The sequence below is a fragment of the Bidens hawaiensis genome, unplaced genomic scaffold, assembly GCF_021521415.1.
Source record: "Bidens hawaiensis isolate Kalapana, Puna unplaced genomic scaffold, B.hawaiensis_p1.1 tig00004124_1, whole genome shotgun sequence".
Taxonomy (NCBI): domain Eukaryota; kingdom Viridiplantae; phylum Streptophyta; class Magnoliopsida; order Asterales; family Asteraceae; genus Bidens; species Bidens hawaiensis.
The window spans coordinates 342,194-354,698 of NW_027491244.1; the positions used below are offsets into that span (position 1 = coordinate 342,194).

General features: G+C 36.6%; 1 non-coding gene across 1 annotated transcript; it reads right to left on the bottom strand.

Moving 5' to 3' along the window:
- Nucleotides 1–4,529: 4,529 nt before the first annotated feature.
- On the bottom strand, nt 4,530–4,633 carry LOC143625592 (U6 spliceosomal RNA). Its single transcript, XR_013152299.1, has one exon. It is a non-coding gene; the product is annotated as a U6 spliceosomal RNA (small nuclear RNA).
- Nucleotides 4,634–12,505: the final 7,872 nt, after the last annotated feature.

Genomic DNA, 12,505 nt, shown 5'->3' on the forward strand with positions numbered 1-12,505 from the left:
ATAAAACAATGAACTCCAAACGAGAATAGTACTTATTTTCACGTGTTGTTAAAATCTTATTTTTATGGTTAACACATAAATTAATGCATGTACTTCCTAACATTAATTTTTTAAGATTAGGTATTATTAAAATACCTATATTGCTTAAATCAGTGGCTCTGATACCACTTCAGCTGTCACAACCCCCGACCCTTATACCCAGGGAGGGGAGCCGTGAACATTGATTGGTGGTATCGGTGTTTATTAAATTATTTTGCAGCGGAATATTTCATCAGAACCGTAGTTAGGAAAAGTGATCAGAGTTATAAAAACTCCATGATTATTATTATGATAAACTGGAAATTTAATCCCTTTTTACAAAAACATAAGTTTTATAGGGTCAAACCCTAATTTACAAAACATGTTTCTTTATTCTGGTGACAAGCCACTTATTTAAGCTGGAAGCCCGCAGACATCATTCCTTTGTCTCTAACAAGTCACCTGAAACATGTTTAAAATATTTGATCAGCAAGAAATACTGGTGAGTACATTCTTTTGTAAATGACACATTTTACAGTTACAGCATTAAGATGTTTTTACATCTTCATTCTTACAAATTACCGAAAGGTACTTGTCACTCGATCGTATCTATGACTGTGGTCATATTACTTATTGGCTAACACTTGTCTAGTAAGTAACGTGTAATAGCCCAGTAGGCAAGCCTTGTATACAAAACCCCACAATACCAGTAGTAACCATACCGTAAGTCTACAGAGACTTAATCACTATAATATATTTAAAATATTTTAAAAATATATTTGAAAACATTTAGACCATCTTCCATGAGTTTTATAGGTTTTGAAATCATAATGACAGTGTCGGAAAAATAGTTGTCTCACGCAAATGTGATGGTACAAAAACTCGAATGTCTCACCTTGCAAGTTTACAATTAAGTAACACCTCCTGGTATTAAGCACCTAGGATAAACACAATGTAGCATACCAAGATTTGTATAAAACCAATAATCATAACGATAATCACGAGAGTAGAAACTTTACACAATGGCACAATGTCATACCTTAACAGGCAGAGCTCTTGGATTCGTGTATATTTCTTTCGATCGGATATCGTTACAACACTCGGGTATTATATCGTTATCTTAATATTATGTATTGTGTGTGAGAATTCAGAGATAATGAAAGAGTTTTGGTGCAGAGAAATGAAGTCCCGTTGCCAATCATTTATAGCAAGTTTTGGACCCCATCGCGATACGCGATGGCCATAAATAGAAAGGCATCACGTATCGCGAAGAATCTTATAGCTTTTCTGAGTTAGCCCTAGGCCTGCTACGTGGCACGCCACGTGGCAGGCTACGTGTCCTCTGTGTAACCTCCACGTCGCGGTACGCGATGGAGTTAGTTGGATAGCTATACCACCAAGTTTCTGGATAATATTACACGTCATCGCGCTACGCGATGAGGTTAATCTAAACCCGTCGCGTATCGCGATGGGAGGATTATTAAGAATTTTAATTTTCGATCGCTCTTCGCCCATGCCCGTGCGTGTTCCCGTGCGCGTGCGCGTTCGGGTGCTTTGCATCCTCCGCTTAGACCACTGGGTGTGATATGTCTTATAAGAACATTAACATAGGAATTTTCTTTCTTATAAAGTGCTTACTAGTTTTATAATCTAGCGATGTGGGACAAGAAACTTACACTCCTATTTATACTAAGGTGGAAGCCTCTCCTTTCCTTTCCTCCACCAATGTGAGATGGAGTTTTCCTCCTTCTATATCCTTTACTTTTTATTTTATGGTTTGTTATAATGCATGCTACAGGTTTACTTTTAAGATGTTTATGAATATTGAAGACTCATCATGTAAGATCTCGAAATCTGGGTGTCCTACAGTTGGTAATCATTCCAAACAAATTTAAATATAAAGGTCAAACCGGTTTCATATAACTCAACAATTCAATACAGAGTATTTTTGTAGCGGAATATTTACAAAACATCCAAATATTATCCATAAGACACAAAAATGTAAGTTAAAATTTTTATTAAATATTAACACGATAAGGAGCATCGACTAGAACTGCCTCGGGACCTCAGGTAGTCTTGAGCACCTCCAAGCAGTAATCTCATCCACGTTCAACCTGAAAATCATTCTATCATACATGCAAAGTCAGCTTGAGCTGAGTGAGTTCATGTTTTTATCATCAAAATATTTTAAATACTACGTCTTCCATAAAAATAAAATACATAAATAATATAAATAAACAAATAAATAAACAAATAAATAAATAAATAAATAAATAAAATTTCCTCAGTCAAGAACGTAACACGGGTCACATCCTCTCAAGTTAAAACACAAAGTTAAGGACTCGAATAAACTTCACCCCAAGGACAAATAAACTGTTAGGGGATTTTTAAACATCCATTCGCCCTAAGGACAATCTTCCTATCTCGGGACTCCTCACCTTAACCCCCAATTGAAAATCAAGGAATTTTTCTTCTCTTTGACCCGGTCATGGCTTAATAAAAAAACATTCACGTTGTGGCCACACACACACATACAAATAAAACAATTATAAATCATACAAACTACCAAACATAGATAGTAAAAATAACATAAATTATGCAATATCATCCAAATGCTTCAAAAGGGTAAAATAGTCATAAAACGTGTATGCTAGCCCAAAACGTAAAACATATAAAAATGGGCATCATGAAACTCACATGATATAAATCACATAAACACCACAACTGGATCCTCTAGCTAGTCACTCACAATCCACAAGCCTGTCAAGTTAAAGCACACAACAATCTCTAACTAGACCGCAATGACTCGCTCACTTTACGAGATGTCCTAATGAGATTGGATTGACCCATAGCCACACCCAACATTCTTATTCATCTACATCAGCCCCTGGAGTCCTTGAATTACCCAAAACTCCCTTTTCACTAAATCACCACCAACGTTTCCCAAACTATGTCTGTCTTATGCTAATTTTGTTGAATTCATGCGTTAACGAACCGATTAACCAACCACCAACCAAACCAGCCCAGTTTTGGTAACAATTGGCTTTTTAACAGCCTAACCATCAATATTTAACCACCCAAGTTGATGGGGTTTGAAATCTCATCTTTTTCCTCATTAATATACAATTAATCTATTTTTATGCGCTCTTACAAACCGATTAGGAATCACCAACCAAACTAACCCTTATAACCAAAAATATAATTTTCCTAATGATCATACACTAACATGAGACCCCTCAAACTTATCGGGTTGACCAATCCTTAAAATAATACCCGGATGACAACAATTAACGATTTCAACATTCAAGAACCCTAGAAATTGGTTTTTTTCAATTGACCTATCAAAACAACTCCAATGGTCATGAAATTTTAGTATGATATATTAGACATACCTGGGAATCTTTTGACACCAAAAACTCAAACTATTGACCTTGGGAAGCATGCCAAACGAATTTAATCCAAATCTGTCCCTAGTTCAAGAAACGGATTAACCGACCATCGTAACGACCTAGATTATGCAATTAAAGATTATAGGGGTGTAGTACACACCTTGAACGACCTACACAAGTTTGGAATTGAATTAATTTGATAAAAAACAAAGTGTTTGGAGGGGAGGAAGTGGGAAGCAAGATTAGGGTTAGGGGGGAAGAGTTTTGGTTAATATTATTCATCAATTTTCACTTTAATCCATTGCACTTTGTAATTTGTTTCTTCTTGATTCCTAATTAAATAAAATACTTCTTTGGACATGCCCATAGATTCCCGAGCCCTCAAGCGAATCCAGAGAAATTAATTTACAAACTTTACACCTGCGTCATTCAATTTTACGATAATTTTTGGGATGTTACAAGTCTACCCCCTTACATTGGGATTCTTCTCCGAATCCCGCTGATTCGAAAACAAGTACGGTTAGAGTCTCATCACCTCATCACCCGACTCCCAATTATCCACGTAACACTCTCTATCATGAGATGTTTCGACCTTCGGCTTCCTTGCGGTCAAAGCGGGATTATCCCTTCAAACCGATCACCCTCAATGCCAAGACAAAAATCATTCCTCGTTCATGAAAGATGCCCACTAAAGTCACTACTGAGTGGTAAGTGCTCATATTTGTAGCTCACAACCCCACGAGCACCCACACCGCTAAAATTTTAACATACCTCTTAATTCTCTCATTCCCGGGGGTAACCAAGTTAAAACATAAACGGGCCACGCGAATATACTTTAGTTTTGTATTCCCAATGAGACAAATCACCCGCCTCCAACGGCACGAACCCCTCTACAATCTTGTCCAAATCATGGGTGCTACTAATTTTCTCAATAACCAATTTCCTCATTTCCTCCTAAGTCATTCTCTTATCATCCATATTTCCTATAGTTTGAACTAGCTTATGCCACCAACACAATGCTTCCGAATGAAACGACGTGGTTGCATACCTCCCCATACCATCCTCCCGACCCCGACTATCCTCTAAACTGTTTCCGTTTAGCGCTCCCACTGATAAGCCGGCAAAGCCAACTTTCTCGATTTGTGTGTGTCATCCTTGCGCAGGGGCCATGCTAATCTCCTCTATATCGTTCCAATTTTATCATTCCAACTTTCTCTTAAAGAGAAGGGTCACTCTTCTTAAAATCACCATAGGGTATCCACGAGCATCAATCTTGCCAACATAACCTCTATCCTCAACATGACCAGATAAAGTCACCCAAGACTTGTCTCGAGCCCCTTTCATCCTTCGACCACCCTCAGCCCCTTTAATCTTGTCATAGCACCAATACCTTCACAGCCTCAGCAATCGTTTCATGCATATTATTAAGCACAACACGACAAGCTTTATCCACAATGGCCTACACAAAAACGAACTCAACTCTCCATGATTATCATTATCTAACACTAGCGAACCTCCCTAACAACTCTAGTCAGTTATGGTTAACCACCACCACGGCTTCCGATATGACCTCCTCTAACTAAACTCTCATTAGTCATACCTTAATCCTACGAAGATAGAATCTTCACGTAATCAACCATAAGTCGTGTTAATCACATGGAAAGTAAGAGTAAACTGCTAATAACGTTGAACAAGTGTTATTAATTGTTTACTTTACCTACCCATTCTAAATACTTCTTGTTTATGACTACATAAATATTCTATCCAACACATCAACAATTAAGAAAGAAACATCTCAACATACATCGAAATGTCACGGTTACCTCTTGGAGTGCTAATACTCGCGGTTGGCAGTTCTAGTCCCTCTTGTAACTGTTCGAGTCCATGCACCGAAGGATGCCCGGATCTCTCGAACGTTGGCTCTGATACCAACTTGTAAGACCCCTGAATCCGGGTTTCCTACAGTTGGTAATCATTCCAAACAAATTCAAATATAAAGGTTAAACCGGTTTCATATAATTCAACAATTCAATACAGAGTATTCTTACAACGGAAATTTACAAAACATCCAAATATTATCCACAAGACATAAAAATGTAAGTTAAAATTTTATTAAATATTAACACGATAAGGAGCAGTGACTAGAACTACCTCGGGACCTCGGGTAGTCTTGAGCACCTCCAAGCAGTAATCTCATCCACGCTTAACCAGAAAATCATTCTAACATACATGAAAAGTCAGCTTGAGCTGAGTGAGTTCAGTTTTTATCATCAAAATATTTTAAAGACCGACCAAGGTATTTAACATACGTCTTCCATAAACATAAAATACATAAATAACTTCAATAAATAAATAAATAAACTTTCCTCAGTCAAGCACGTAACACGGGTCACATCCTTTCAAGTGAAAACACAAAGTTAAGGACCCGAATAAACTTCACCCCAAGGATAGATAAATTGTTAGGGAATTTTTGAACATCCATTCGCCCCAAGGACAGTCTTCCTGTCTCCGGACTCCTCACCTTAACGCCCTACAAGGAAATCAAGGAATTTTTCTTCTCTTCGACCCAGTCACGGCTTAACAAAAAAAAAGCATTCACGTGTTGTGGCCACACACACACATACAAATAAAACAATCATAAATCATACAAACTTCCAAGCATAGATAGTAAAAATAACATAAAGTATGTAATATCATCCAAATGCTTCAAAAGGGTAAAATCATCATAAAACGTGTATGCTAGCCCGAAACGTAAAACATTTAAAAAGAGGCATCATGAAACTCACCTGATATGAAACACATAAACATCACAACTGGATCCTCTAGCTAGTCACTCACAATCCACAAGCCTGTCAAGTTAAAGCACACAAGAATCACTAACTAGACCGCAACGACTCGCTCACTTACCGAGATGTCCTAACGAGATTGGATTGACCCATAGCCAGACCCAAAATTCATATTCATCTACATCAGCCCCCGGAGTCCTTGAATTACCCAAAACTCCCTTTTCAATAAATCACCACCAATGGTTCCCAAACTATGCCCGTCTTATGTTTATTGGGTCGAATTCGTGCGTTAACGAACCGATTAACCAACCACCAACCAAACCAGCCCAATTTTGGTAATAATTGGCATTATAACAGCCTAACCATCAATATTTAACCACCCAATTTGATGGGGTTTGAAATCTCATCATTTTCCTCATTAATTTACAATTAATCTATTTTTACGCGCTCTTACAAACCGATTAGGAATCACCAACCAAACTAGCCCTTATAACCAAAAAAATAATTTTCCTAATGATCATACACTAACATGAGACCCCTCAAACTTATCGGGTTGACCAATCTATAAAATAATACCCCAATGACAACAATTAACGATTTCAGCATTCAAGAACCCGAGAAATCGGTTTTTATCAATTGACCTATCAAAACAACTCCAATGGTCATGAAATTTTAGTATGATATATTAGACATACCTAGGAATATTTTGAAACCAAAAACTCCAACTTTTAACCTCAGTAAGCGTGCCAAAAGAATTTAATCCGAATATGTCCCTAGTTCAAGAAACGGATTAATCGACCATCGTAACGACCTAGATTATGCAACAATTAACGAATTTCAGCATTCAATAACCTAGATATCGGTTTTTATCAATTGACCTATAAAAAAAATCCAATGGTCATGAAATTTTAGTATGATATATTAGACATACCTGGGAATATTTTGACACCAAAAATTCCAACTTTTGACCTCGTGAAGCGTGCCAACGAATTTAATCCGAATCTATCCCTAGTTCAAGAAACGGATTAATCGACTCGTAACGACCTAGATTATGCAATTAAAGATTATGGGGGTGTAGTACACACCTTGAAAGATCTCCACAAGCTTGGAATTGAATTAATTCGATAAAAAAATGGTGGGGAGGATGTGGGCTGCAAGATTAGGGTTATGGGGGAAGAGTTTTAGTTAATATTATTCATCAATTTTCACTTTAAGCCCTTGCAATTTGTAGTTTGATCCTTCTTGCATCCTAAATAAATAAATTACTTCTTTGGACATGCCCATAGCTTCCCGAGCCCTCAAGCGAATCCCGAGAAATTAATATACAAACTTTACACCTGCGTGAGGTTTTACGAGAATTTTTGGGATGTTACACATCACTTAGATTATACCTTTAGGATATTTCAATAAATTAGATATTGTTGCAATTGTTTGCATTAAATCTTTGAACAAGTTGTATTTGAGTTATTGAATGAAATAAATGAGTTGAGTAAATATTGTCACTTTAATAGTGTCATTGTGTTCTTGAGCAATCCGTTGTGCTCCAACATGTTCAGCGCCTTTGGTCGGGGTGTGGCAACGGAAGTTTGCAAGTTGTGAAAGAACTTTTTTATGTCGGGGGAATTGGTGTGTTTGGGTAAACAATTTGTGTTATAACCTGGGCTCGAGTTTGTTTTCAATAATGTCACTCTTAATATCATGGTTAATGATAGCTGTAACGAGTGATGTATACAAATCATTAAACCTATATACATAAGTAAAGTTCTTAAATATTAGAGCTCGGGTTGTGAGCACGTATAACTGAACCTATGGTTTTGAAATTTTAACATGAGAGTCGAGGTGAATTACTTGTATCATATGTCTTTAGTGAGTTGTCGTGTCGATAGAGTCGTCGGGAATAATCTTTATGTTTGAACTTTCACGAATATCTGTTGAATAGTCCGTACTCAATCTCCATTCGGCCGAATCAACCGGGTTTTAATAATTAATTGTGCATTCCTGACATATTTTCATTATATTTTATTAGTTCTAAATTTTAATATTATTTTATCATAGTGGGGACGACCGCGAGCGAAATGCTATACGGTCTTTGCCACGACTTAATTGTTGACACGAGCTAATTCAGAAAATTATAATTGCTAATATGTCACAAGAACCAGAAGGTTTCGGGCGCCGCTAGGCATAAGAGGCCGCATAAGCAGCATGAGTTTGACCCGAATGCGCAACAATATGTTAGAGGCACATTCGGTATGATGTGCCTGAGATTTCGATTATTGAGGGGGTTGATCATGACAGTATTGTGGGAGATAAGGATACTCCACATATTATACTGCGGTTTAGTTTGGGTTCAGCTGAGAGAGAGATTTTTTACAAGATTGCAGATGTTCTACTTCTACGTCACAAGACCTTTGATTGGGATTTGTTGGCTACTTTGGGACATGTTGAACGTATTAGAGGGTTGTTGGGGTCGTGTTAGGCCACTGTGTTGACTTTTGATAGACCGTAGTATGACGAGATTGTGCACGAGTTTTATTCCACATTTAAGCACAAGATGGGTGATTTCGATATTCCGCATGCAGTGTCGTTTTCATTGGGACGACAGGTTTTTAAGATGACAGTGACTAGATTTACAGTTGTTGTTGGTTTGCATAATGAGGCGAAGGTCCATACTACTGTGTCTAGAGAGAGTATTAGTGGGTTTACTACTGGGACTCACAGGTTTTGGATTTCATCTAATGTTTTATCAAAGTTTTGTGCTACGATTGTTGATGGACCACCTGCTAGTAATTTGGGCGAGTCTTCATTCAGGATCGGATACACAGGTACAAACACCGGGTCATTGCCTCCAATTTCATTGGTCGTCAGTCGGCCATGAGAAGTGCAGCAATGCAGATATTTTATGTTCATATAAGATGATAGGTAGCCACGAGGTCAACCCGGCAGCTATTTTACTTTCATCTATGGGTCGTGATGGCCGACGTGCTGGAGAGGCAACAACCCGGTTGTCATTGGGTCCCATTATTACCAGGATTGCGGAATCGTTGAGGGTTTTTGAAAAGAATCCGGTTGAGTACTTTACGGGAAGCTCACCTTGGACGTCCGTTTCAGAAATGGAGATCTCTCTCGAGTCGAGAAGCTTACATTTACTGTTGTGATACCGGTAAAATATAAAGTATTATTATATTCCATAAACGAGATTAAGACATGTTTAGGCTGGATTAAGTGAAGATTAAGACCCATATGTTATATATAATATTTTAAGCTAAGAATGAAGGGAATATATGCCTTGTAAAACACGTGAGAAGTGAAACGGGATAAAGAAATTTCGGCGATAAATAATAGAGAAATGAACGTATTCGGTTAAACGTGTGAATATTCAACCCGATACTCGAAATAGTGTCCAGGGGTGAATCCATTTGATTATTTACGAGGATAAAAAATCGAGAACGCAAGCGAAAACGTTGCTCAATTCTGAGTTATAACGAAGCGGAAAAATGCAAATTAGAATTTTCGAACACGGTCGTTAAGCACATGTACCGATGAGCTTGTAAAAGTTGATATTATCTCCGTATTTGAGGTTTATTATTTAGATGAACTAAATCAATAGACACTATAAGTTTGGATGAGTTGTTTTTGGGAAAACCAACTACACTAGTTTTATTAAGTTCGAAGTAACACGGAACTGACACCGGGTAACGGTCGTCAATAATTCATTAACGAAAATAATAATCTAACGAGAAACTTTAATTCGGGAGCAAAATATATATTTTAACGATATATATTTGGAAAATATGACGTCACTTGTAATAGCGGGTTCATTAAAGCGAGAGACTGAAACGCGATCGCAAAACGCGTTTAAAACCGCACTATATAAGTGGGGCCTACCCCTCTTTACATTCACTCCAACACATATTCTGAAATCTAGAGAGAGAGAGAGAGAGAGTAAAGAGAAGGCAGAGAATTCCGCTGGTGGAGCGCGGAGGTCCGGCGGTGCTGCGTGGCGGTCCGACGGTTGTGCGTGGCGGTCCGGCGGCGACCGGTGGTGGTCTGGCACGGTGGTCTAATGGCGGCCGAAGCCTGTTTTATACCCGGAACCATTTTTCGACGACTCGAACACGATGGTAAGCTCTAATCGTCCTAATTTTAAGCATAAGTTCGTTAAAAACGTGTTTTAAAATCTTGACAGATTGTATTAGTTTTGCATGTCTGCAAAGATCGGTCAATAACAGAGGGTTCATAACCCATAGATAATCATTTTGAACGGTGGAGATGAGGATTGAAGTTTTTTAAGTTGGGTTTCTAAACCCGTTTTCATGTTCAGTTTGCTGGGCGAATTTTAAAAACACAGCTATAAAGAAATGTAGATTTTCGGAGATCTGACAATCAGATCGAGCTGAAATTTTCGGTGAAACTTCCTAAAATATATTTCTTTGATTACACTTAAGAAATCTATGATCAGATTTATGGATGGTAAGTTATAAGCTTCGTAAGCTACTGGTCAGATTTTAGAACGAATATAGTTATTTAAAACGAGTTGCATGTAGGTTTTGAGGTGCCGTATGGACGATCCGAGACCGGAGAAATGTTCGTCAGTTAAAAAGGAATGCGTTTCATGTCGGCTATGAGTAGATATTAAGACGTGAACCGCACGCGAGAGGGTATGACGTTTATGTCTTAAAAGTTTGATAAAATTATATTTTGATAGATTGGTTTAAATAGTGTTATTGACTGTAGTTTGGAATATTAAAATGTGGTATATAATTATTTTAACTATAGTTAGTTTACAAACGATCGTTAAAAACAAGAGTATAAAAGTGAATAACAAATATAAATTCCCGACCCCTCGTGTTAAAAATGGTGCAATCGAGACTTGGACAATTTCTTTTGTGTGTGTGTGTGTATTCACTATATTTTGACTGGAATAGTTTATCCGGATAGTGACCATCATTAATATTAAAAATAAATATACTTTTAGAAAATGTACACTTTTGTATAAAATATGAAAACAAAGTTTTTATATTAAGAATATTAATATAACACGTTTTGGTATAAATAATAATAATGATTATATTATGTTTGTTAAAAAAGTGGTATATAACATATTTGTCCGAATTCAAACATGCGTCTATTAATAAAAAAAATATTATATTTTGAAATAAATATATACTTTTTATTAAATAATGTACAAGTTTAGTTTCGAAAACATATATTAGTTTTACAACGATAATTTGAAACTATGTTTTTCGAATATATTTATAGGATATTTTGAAACGTTCGATTCAATTACGATTTTTCTTAAACAATAAAAGTTTGTAATTTAGTTATTAGAAATATAATTAATAAGACACGTGATGATAAATAAATTAAGTTAGGATAAGATTCCATTTGTATCTGTGTTTATGTGTTAATATACTTGGTATTAAACATAGAAATCCAGTTATCATTTGGATGAATGTTAATAAGATCTTGACGTTGATTGGCATATTATCACACTTGAATGTTATTTGAGCTGACGCAAAGGTGAGTTTTCTCGTAAATCCCCACTTTTAAATGTTTTAATGATTTACAAATGTTTTTGGGGGAAAAGTATATAAAGAAAGGGCTATATATGTTACAAATTGTGTTAAATGGGATGAGTCATTATGAAAGGAAAAAACCGTTAACCTAGAGAGAAAGGGCCTAAAAATATTGGTAGATCTATCGGGGCGACCCCCCCGCTCTTCCAATCGCTCTGGTTGAAAAGGTGGGAATATTTTGATTTTGGTATGTATCAGGTTTATGATATTGATAGTCATACATGTGTTGTACACTTTGCCCGTTTACAACTAACATGTTTTGTTTAAGAAATATATAGCTATGTTTGGAAAAATGGAAAATTAAATTCCCAATAATGGTGAATAATGAAGTTTATCATTGATAAGAATGATGAATAAATGGGAGTAAGTCGAGAACTGTTACATCCCGTTTTTTTTTAAATTGAGAAACTCACCAACATTCGTGTTGACAAAATTATTTTTAACATACTTTTCAGGTAAATGAAGAATATGGATGCTTCGTGAAGTACTCGGGAAAATGGTGTTGTGCGTTTGAATGAATGATAGTTGGACTTGTAATTTAAAATAGAACCGTGCATGTTTGACACATGTAAAAATCTGATATATAATAAAGTCCAACTTATGGTTCATTATTTTTGAATATGATTGGCTGAACAGTGTTTGTCACCGCCCAAATTAACTAAATTAAGTCTTCCGTTGCCAAGTTAATGATTTTGGGGTGTGACAACTGTGGTCAGATACCCTTCTTATTATAACA